The following is a 10,718-nucleotide window of genomic DNA, read 5'->3' on the forward strand; positions in this document are numbered from 1 at the left end:
TTCACCTCCAACATCCGCTTTCGTTAAGTGCTCGAACCATTAACGATTCTTGAAGTCGAATTCAAAAGAACGACATGCATTGGTAGTGAAACGGTATTGTTATTTTAGTAAAATTAAATAACTGCAGTGTGAAATGAGTGCGTCTAAGTTATTTCGCGTTTTCATAGCTTTTGCAGAATGATATTAGTTTCCTAAAGTAACTATATACGTTTTTTAAAAAAAATTGAATTTGGCAGTCTTTTATCAAAGTTTGCTGTTGAACCAGAATTTCTTTTCAGTTAAGGCTTAGCACAGCTGCAAACTTCTTTCTCACGCAAACTACACTTTAAGTGCTCAAAACTTGAAACTGAGGAAGTCGCCGCCAGAAACTAACGAGTCAACTTCAGTTTCGTAAGTGTAACAGAAAATGTTTTCCTTAATAGTGGCTCAGTCACTGTAAAATAATCTGAAGTGACAAATATCCTACGAGAAAACACTAAGCTGAATTGTCTACATGCAGGAGGGTGCAGTTATTTCTTTGAACCTCTTTTTTACTCAGTGATACATTGATGATACAGGGCACTGAAAGAAGAACCTTTTACTGACGCAGCGGATGGAACACTCGGTTTAAAAACGTCACTGTCTAATAAAATCAAAATTTTGAAAATACACATTTTGCCTTTGCTACGGTTTTATGCTATACTCTCAATTTTAGTGACTACATCAGTTCACAAACGAAACAAATGACAACTCGCGCTCTATTTCATCCTAGCTAAAGCGAGGTCCAAGCTGTAATGCAGCCAAATTACTCACATGTAGAATTTTGTTCATTTAGACGTTTGCTTTGACTCCGATTTTCGACAGTTGGCCTCAGTGTTAAGGTAATGGCAAACGTAACCCTTACCTTTCGAACGCCGGGATTTTCTGAATTTCCAGTTCACTGAGAATTGAATGCCTGCACTTGTAGTCACGATCTCAACTGAGTGTGTTTGAGTCAGGCAGGCTCCTTTTCACTGAATAGACGGAAAACGAAGTTAATTAACAGTTTAAGTGTCGGTGTCCTTTTTTAGACTTTCTTTGTCATTGGATCTCGTGTACTGATTATCGAATGATGGTAAAAAAGATAGATGTTATTTGGGACTGCGTCACATAGACTGTTATCATAATAGAGATCAAATTGAAGTAACGCGCCCTTGCCCGGGTATGGAATGGACATTAGGCTCGTGTCGTTACAAGTACCATCCAAGGGCCTTATACGACCAGAAAACATTACGCAAAGATGACATGCATCTGAGATGACGACAGATGTCCAAGCGTTCTTTATTCACTTTGGCTCATTAGCATTTAGCGGAGTACATGCGCGTCAAAATGATCTTAACGGGGTTGTAATCTGCTTTATTAATCTATATTAACCATTAGACCGTCGTAATTGAACGTGTAGTAATTCTTCTAGAGTCATTTTATGGGAAAGACGCGGGCGCCAAGAATTCTGTGGACTATAAACGCTCCTTAAGCCCACCTAAGCCCACACTACTACTACTTTTTGTTCTATTAGTTCAACAGAAACTAAGTCAGTAAGAACTGATTTACTTGACAAAGTGAGAAAATCTCTAACTCACAAACGACTTTTTGGATTAAAGCAAGGCGGTGAGCGGCGTTATCTTATTAGCTGGTCTGCCCGAGCCAAGTTGTCTGGCCGCGGGTTTCAGCATTATAATACCACGGATGCAATCTTGTTTCTCCTTTTAGAAACTCCATGGTTAACGACTTTAACAACACCACACTTGGAATTGTCCGACTTGGCAACTCGGTCATTTATCGCATGCATAGCACTCAGCACCACTTTGCGATCAATGATGTTACATTTACCCCTTTTATCCCGTTTGTTACGCTGTATAATGAAAACTCGTCAGATCAATTTTATCTAACCCTCGAAGGCTTAGAGGAAAAAATTTTGATCCTATTTGCTTCCAACATACAAATTACATATTTGTTGAATTATCAGTTTTTCTGAACAAGGCATACAATCTTTTCAGATGCAGAAACTCATTTCACTAAAACTAAAAAAGGAGGGTAACCTGTAATCTGTATCCAGGATAAATTAATGATTGCACGAGGTAAAAAATAATAAGTGCTTGAGAAAAGAATAAATCAAATTCTTTAAGTAGTTAATGAGACATATGAAACGTTTATCTAAAATTAGCTTGTTATTCAATGGAAGAGGATCCTTTGTACAATGTTCAGAGGTGTCGAACACTAGAACAATGGACACAAAAATCTTATAATTGTGCGGTTCTGCAAGGTATTCGTGTAATTAAGTAAACACGCTAATTCTCCCAATTTTCAGCAAGTTAGGGGATACTTAATGTCATGACAGACGAATCTGAGTTTTAGCTGTTCTAAATGGCACGGTATCTCTTACTTCTCTGAAGCTTGTGCTAGGTGTGGCAAGAACGTTTGATCTCGCATGAATCACGAAAAAGCGTTTAACAAAATTCCTGGTCTCGAGGTCGCCTTGAGTTATTGTTATTTGGCGTCATGAATTCTAAAGGAACCACGGACAAATGACTGTATGACGTTATTGCTTGAGGCAGTGAAGCTCTCTACAGTTCACCAGTTGTTACACTGCAGCACACGACGCAGGTCATGATGCCCAGAAGTACTGCTGCATACCAATGCTCCCTGGGCAATATCAGTCTTATCTTGAATATTTATTCCTGCCAGCTTTCTTTTTCAGACGCAGCCGTTCATTGGCTGAACGACAATGACGTGATACATCATCCCGTTCAAAAATGGCGGCGACCCTTTGTCATCATTACACTAACATTTAGTTCAACCTCGTTCCCAGGGTCCTCTCTCTTCCTTCCTGGGAACGAACTTGCATTTAGTTGACTATTTCAAACATCGATTCCGGTTTCATGAAAAAAACTTTAGTATAATCCTTAGAGCTCATGCTGTTCATTCTTATTAAGCTTATTATTGTTATAATTTGTTATCATTATTACTATATTCATTATAATTATTCAACCCATTTTGTACAAATTCTTTTCTGAATCAAATCTTTTCATTTCCAAGCGGAAAGCTATTAGAATTTCCTTGATGTAATTGTAATATCACTGAACAATTATCATGTTTTGCGTTTTAATTTCTTGACGACAAGTCCACGTCACACTGAATTCGGCCCTTCCTCAGCCCGGGAAATGCTTTAGCTGCCTTTAAAGTATGAATTTCCTTTGGTTTTCAAGATAAACCCAAATACAGAAAACCACGTGAGCCAGTTGGGTATCGCAGCGTGGAATGATTGCATGATGGCTTTCATGTTAAGGTGAAATGCGAAAGATGTGCGGCAAGTTAAAATGACAAAGTGAAATGAGCGAGAGAGAGTCGTCCATTACAATTATCTTAGGTCATCTTTCCCTCGTGTGAAACAAATCGTCTTTTCTATATAAACAAAACAGGGCGATCAGCCTTCATCCAAAACAGTCTTGTTAAATGTAGTGGAATGTAACCGGCTGCGAATACAGCGCGACAGAACGATGAGATATGGTCAGTGTATTAAGGCTAGGAATGTAGGCGGATTCAATAGCTTGAACATTGTCGGAAATTAATGAAGCGGGTACATTTGAGAGCTTAAAAGTACCATCGCATTATTGTACGACATTTCCGCCGATGAAACAAACGACAACAAATGATTAGCAAATAACTGTTTAGGTGTGAAACACGCAAAGCAAGTACGTAAACTTAAGCTAAAGTTTAAGCATCAAAATCATCCAAGCGCCCTTCTGTTTTATGATATCTGAAATAGCTACTTTTCGGATTTTGTACTATAGTGCTTAAATAAGACACATCAAGACTTTCGTGATCCTATGAATCGTCTTTACACGTGGCTGGAGGCAGACAATGCACAGAGTCTTAATCGGAACAGACTGACGGAAAAAGGCACTATTCGGCAGTTTACATCAGCCACGTTACGTCGAGAATGTTTCGTGTTCTTTTTTCTTTTTCATATGCATTGAAGTGGAAATTTAGAGCAAAAATATCGAAAAAACAAATCACAGAAAGACGTAGTGAGAAACGAAAAAGCCAAAACAAAGTTCAGCGATACGTCAAAAAGCCATACGATAAATGCTCAAAATTTTAAAACGGTGCTCTTTCTTTGTACCAGTAAAGCAGTCGCTGTGATGTCTTCTCGCCGGTTAAAAGGATCACATTTTTTTTAAAGACAATTTCATGCAATTTCTCGCATGAAACTGTCTGTCGAAGTATTGCACTTGGAAATGCATACCGAACGGGCTCTCACTGACTGTAGAAGTTTGCTTATGAAATCACTCAATATTTTGCGTCTGGTCGAAGAAATTTGTGGTTACATGCAATGCGTACCAAAGCTCTTTGAGCTTCCTTTAAAATGATGGTCTGTGTTGCAGCTGTTGGAGAGCATGGCGTTGAATGCTTCCTTTCAATTAAAAATTATGTATTAATCAAAAGGAAAACTACATTGCTAAACTTTGGCCCTTTTCTGTGTTATTTGTCACTTTCAACTACATTATGTGAGCAACTGGCCTAATTTTTCATTTTCGTGTGAGAAATTAAGATCTAATTTTAAGTCAATTATGACTACATTATCACGTTATTAGCATTTGTTAAATACTCGTAGTCATAACACAAAAAATTTGTTTAGTCATATTATAGAGCTTCCCCTTAAATTCCGCTATTCATATTCTTAACCCACGGGATCTCAAAAGTATAAAATTGATCTCAGTGATGAAGCCGAACTAGAGATAACTTGAAGTTGAAATGAATGCCAAGGCATGATCATTGTGATACTGTATTCAAGCATCTGTCAAAAACTATTTTTGTCCAATATACCCTAAGGGTCTCATTACTCAGTTAGTATCACCCAACTAGTGGACTAATGCAAATCCTGCATTTTAATTGGCTACGCTACTGGAAGACTATTAGTAATAGTCCTCGAGTAGCGAAAATATTTCTTCAACTTACATTTGCTAACTTTATTATTCCCTTTTCTGTCCGACTAGTTGGGTGATACAGCTGGGTGATACTAAAGCAATTAGACCCGTAACCCACAAGGGCCACGGGTCAATAGCCCACGAGGGGGGACTGTCTAGCCCTTCTTCAACCGCCAACTCTTGCTCTGCCATCAAGACGATTTCACTGACTCTTCCTTTGGCACGCTCTAAACCCTTTCACACAAATCTTTATTTTAGAAGAATCGGATATCACCAAGCCCATGAAAAAAAAGTGTCTTTGTACAAGAACACGGTTTCTGAAGCTCTTTCACCTCGTTTTGTTGCCCCCACAGGGTTTTCGCCGGAGGAGGTCCTGCGTAAAAAGGAAAATATGTAAATTGGTAGGTATGGAAGAAATGTAAGCGTTTGCTCAACCAGGCGCGCAAGGTGGTATCGGTATTGCTCACCGAGTTCGCGAGATGTTCTGGGTAACTTGAGTCACGAGCAGAAAGTCACAAGAGGTGTAGCGATCGAAGGTGAGTAATTTTCGAATATTTACAGCGATTCCTTTTACTTTGGAAATTAAAAATCATAGTATCTGACAGAAAATCATATCGCCTGGGTCAAAAATCGATTTTTCAGGCACAAATCAGAAACAGGGGCGACGATTTGTCAGACACAAATGGGAAACAGGCACGACAGACTCGGACCACAAACTTCTGGACGCAACCTCAGAATAGCAAAAGCACAGTCTCAGTATCAACATTTTCACGCAATCTTCGATCGTATTTACAACGGTTATTCACAGATAATAATAGTCAGCAATCCGAATATAATAACCGAGTTTTGTTCCTATTTTATGGTATTTCAAAGTACCGTGGAAGGAACTACGTCGATCAAAAAAGATGACAACGAAATGTTGCCTTCTAATTGATGTTCCTGCGCCTGTTTTACTATCATATTTTCAAGGCATTTTCCATAATTATGTAAACTGCTTTTCAACTAATAGTGTATCAAGTAAACGTAGATGGAAATTGAAAATAAATGCTGTTTGTAGTTGTTCATCCTTTCCTTGCATCTCAGTTTCACTTTCATTAACCAACCTAATTACATATAGCATAATATGAAGACATCACGAAGTGCAACACTTAGACCTTATTCATAAATGGCGGTCACATTTATAATTCTTTTGTCCACGTGCAAATTAGCCTACCAAGCCTCATTTTAGAACAAGAATTCTTTTCAATTCACTGTATGGTATCGAGGCTTGGTAGGTTAATTTGCACTTCGACAAAAGAATTATAAATTAACCGCCATTTATGAATACGGTCTATATTAAGTGGAAAACACTTCAACTGCGCATGCCATCTATGTTATCTTAGGCGGGGGCAGATGTAGTGAAAACTATTACTAGTTTAGACACCACAAAACAATACTATGATTGGTTAAAAGAGGAAAAAGAATCGTGCTGCTCGTGCGGTATGCATTTTATTGCTGCACTCTGCATAACATTAGAGAGCTTTAGATTCTAGGACGAGAACAACGAGTACGAGTTCTTATAGGAAAACAGCGAGCGCGCGCAAACCAGCGTCATTTTGTGAAACAAGTCAAGCACACAGCATTTTTGGCATTTCTCGATCAGCAAAAGGCTCAGTTACCGGTAATAAGAATAACTGAGTAAAATATACTGCTAACGAAGAGTAAGATCAATCGTACGGGTTTTAAGGTTTCTAAGTATTTTCGCTAGAAATGGGCAGTCAAAACTGGTACTCATTCTCGTCCTCGTCCTAGAATCTAAAGTTCCCTATTAACGTGAAATCATCAAATTTGAGGTTCTCACCGTCCAACTTGAGGGTACAAATGCGAATCTTTTATTCTATATTTTTACTCTGAAACCGCTCGTATAAATTTAATTTTAGGATCATTCACCTAGTACATTGTACGGAGTGAACGAGGTGAAATAACCGCGAAAGACTTATATTAGGATTGGGCAAAGTTACATTTTGAAGAGACGTCTTTGTTGCCGTCGCCGTAGTAGATCTTAAAGTCCCCAAAAGGCATTAAACTCTCTTACTACATAATAGTTATGCATTGCAAAATCGCGTTATGAGATTGGGGCGCCTGTGCTTGGAGAGAGGCACTGGAACAGAGTTTATCTGGATGCCGCTTTCATGGGTGCAGTAAACAGGGACTTGGTACAGCGTCAACCAATCACGTGAATGTTTACATGAGCGTAAAAAGGTTTTAAACTGAGACAATGTAGAGAGTTTTCTTTGCTGTTTTTCTCTTTGTTTTTCTCGCTGCAATTTTCACCTCTCCGAAGATAAAGCGATTGCTTGAGAATAGGGAGCTTAAGCAACGACAACGGCGACGGCAACGAGAACGTCATCTCAAAATATAAATTTGCGTTATTTTAATCGCTTCGTGACTATTTCAACGTTTTTAACATGACAAGGGTGTGGTAATTCCTCAAAGATGACACCAGTCGGAACGGCACTCAATTTCGGAGAGAAAATGAAAATTTATCCTCAAGTGCTGACGTTCTTCATAAAACCAAAAACTTGGCTATTTCACGTTGTGGTTTTGCTGACGACGGCAAAGAAATGGACAAAAGTGAAAAACGCACGTGCAGGGCGTGCAAAGCTATTGTTTTTACCCAGTAAATATGCAAATTCGTGACGTTCTCGCTGCCGTCGCCGTTGTCGTTGCTTAAGCTCCCTAATAACAACGAGTCGGGAACGCCGATAGTGAGTGAAAAGAAAGAAAAGTTTATCGTTGCCACAGGAGTTTACTATGGGACAGATGAAGTGGAAGTTATGGCTCATAAAAAACTCCGAGCACAAGGTAGATGCAACAACTTCATTAGCAAGCATACTTTGAAGTGCGTCTAGCGACAAGGAAATTTTAGAAGGAAAACGTTATTACCCAACATTTTGGGTAAACTTGTCAAAGAGGTTTGGAATGAAGAGGTCAATTTTGTGAAGAGGGATCCCACAAACAAACAAAAAAGGCACTACCTCAATCTGAGCAGAAAAGTTGAAAAGTCAAAACCTGTTAATGATTTAGACCGACCACTTCTACCAAAAAACTCTCTTACTGCGTAATAGTTATGTGTTGCAAAATCGTGTTATGAGCTTGGGGCGCCTGTGCTCCAAGGCATCATTTTCCTTTGTCTTATAATTCATTTCCAGCGAAAGGGCTTCCCTTTCTGTATAGCTCCAATTCCGCGAATTAATTGATTTTGATATATTTTAACTGGTTATAGTAAGAACTAATATACAACTGGGTTGCGGCCAAATTATCCTAGTGTCATTTAGCTTTGGCGATTTCGCCTTGTTATCGTGTTGCTTTCAGTTTGAGGGAGAAACGTCGATAGAATGTAATTCTTTTTCTTGTTTTGTTACAATAACTTTTCCATAAGTACACAGTATCTCCATTTGTGATCTTACGCTTGTGATCATTGTGGCGTTTCTATTCATGATGCCCTAAGAGTTGCAAAAATATATGTTGCCGGTAAAATCCATTTTCAGGTTGAGTCCGTTTCAAGTTACCAATGGAAGGTTAAATTAGTGATCCTCATTTTACCTAGGTTGACTGAATACGCACTCGGATGAATTGAAGAAATCCTATTCTTAGGATTAGTTTTGGTTATTACCTATGGATGTCAATTAAGTATAAGTATAATAAGTCAGTGACTTATAGTTGGGTTGAGTATGCTCGCTGTTGTAGCGTAGTGTTGAAAACACAGCGCCCGGTTGTTCGAAAGCCGATTAACTTAATCCAGGATTAGCGCAAACTTTTGTTTCATTTTTTTAACTCTTTGGTTAAAATTTCTTTCGCTTATTTTTGTTTTTCAAGATTGACTTCCTCTAATGTAACGTTTTGCCGAATATCAGTGTTGAACAGCATTTGGGAGTAGAGAAATGAACTCCTTGCTTAATTATTAATCTGGGATTAGCGTTAATCGGCTTTTGAACAACTGGGCCCAGGACTATAGATCTGGAGGTTCTGAGTTCGAAAACCGGTAAGTGCATAGTACAGTTGTTTGTTCCCTTACTATGGTGTAATGTGGAGACTGAATTGATAAGTGTATAAACAAAAAACCGATAAGATGACACGAAAAATTAAGAAGATGTCTCAAGATGCGTAAGTCAGAGCTGCCCGAGGGAAGGTATAGGTGTTTTCAGTCCTTTTTTCAGTGAGGATTGTTAGCTGTTTTAAACTACAATCCTGGTCAAAACTGTTGGCACAATTCGCGCTTTTCCCCATCACCCCATTACAATGTTAATTTTTCACGGTCTCCAAATCAAGATCAGTTCATCGATCGCTGGCATATATCAACATTGTCTGTGGGGAAGGGGAGCGCTAAAAAGGTAGCGAAAGAAGAACACACGTTGCTCATATAGCGATGGAAGCATGTACAGTAAATTCTCTACTTTTCGCCCAAAATTTGACAAGTGTCCGGAAGTGTTTTGACCCGGATTGTAGGTAGAGTCCATATTCAACCTTGGTAAAAACGGATTCAACCTGAGAAAGGATTTTATCGACAACATTTACACCTGTTGCGATGATTGGTCAGAGTACTTATTGGGTTATATTTTGACCCTGAATTGAAAACTGCGCTAAGTCACGTATAGAGCGTTTTCATTTGACTGTCGAAAGTAATTAGCGAAATGCTTTGGTTTTGCATTAGAGCGGTTTAGTGTCGAAAGTATCTAGCGAATTGCTTTGGTTTTGCATTACTTCACTCAGTGATTGGTTCAAAGTTCTCGCGCCACTTTTTCAACCAATCAGAAGTGAAACCAAGACCAATCGTGGATCGCGCGTGACATTCTCCCGCGCTTTGTGTCGGCTATGTGTAATTACGTCGAGTTTTGATTGGTTTAGTGGATTGTCTCCGTCCTTTTTGATTGGCCGAAGTAATTACTTTGGTTTTGGTTTTACGAGACTCGATTGAAACTCGCTCTATGGAAGCAATTTGTGTTATTAACTTAGGATTTTCAACTGAGCGCGTGACCAACAAAATATTATTACATTTTTTGTTTTAATCAGAAGCCTCATTTTTGAGACTTCGACTTTGGATTGATTTGACTTTTATTTAAAAAAATGTCTTTTTCAGAAAGTCTGACCATTCTTGGACCGGTGGGGATCCAAGTCTGTGACGGTCTTTCGGTAGGTGATTACGGTGAGTTACATGTTTGCCAATGTTAGCCTTACAGCTCTCTTGAGACTTTCATTCTCTTTCTATTAAAATGGCCAGGGCAAACCGTTTTCCCCCCTTTCAACCCTGTTGAAACCTGTTGAATCGAAGTTGAACGATGTTGAATGAGTTTAAAAGCGTTTAAGCTTTGCTACAACAACCATTCAACATGTCTTTCGTTATCGCTGATGTTGAAACCGGTTTCCCCCTCATTTAACGTTGTTGGGTATGCGCGTGCGCACTAATCGGTGTCTCAATGACGTAGGATGTCCGTATCCATAGTAACAACCACGGTTGCAGCCTGGGACTGAATACAAGGCCTCTCGTGAAGCTTTGTTGAATCAAATGGACAATCAAATGATATGTGGAAACCGTTTGCCCACCTCAGTAGTCAACGTCGTTCAACAAAACAAGATCGAACGTACAGATGTGGAAATAAATGTTGAAGTCGATTTCCCGGGCCTTAAGTTGCCTGACTTGACCCTGATGGACACTAAACAGTCTTGACTGTGTTTGCCTTTTGTCTTCATCTTGACGTTTACAATAACTGCATTTAAAATTAATTCTGGTCC

General features: G+C 39.0%; 1 long non-coding RNA gene across 1 annotated transcript; it reads left to right on the forward strand.

The window, feature by feature from the left end:
- The first annotated feature begins 5,203 nt into the window (after positions 1–5,203).
- LOC137985288 (uncharacterized) lies at positions 5,204–6,015 on the forward strand. The gene is made up of 2 exons (XR_011119275.1): positions 5,204–5,482; positions 5,589–6,015. It is a non-coding gene; the product is annotated as an uncharacterized lncRNA (long non-coding RNA).
- Positions 6,016–10,718: the final 4,703 nt, after the last annotated feature.

This window comes from Montipora foliosa, chromosome 14 (genome assembly GCF_036669935.1).
Source record: "Montipora foliosa isolate CH-2021 chromosome 14, ASM3666993v2, whole genome shotgun sequence".
Classification (NCBI taxonomy): domain Eukaryota; kingdom Metazoa; phylum Cnidaria; class Anthozoa; order Scleractinia; family Acroporidae; genus Montipora; species Montipora foliosa.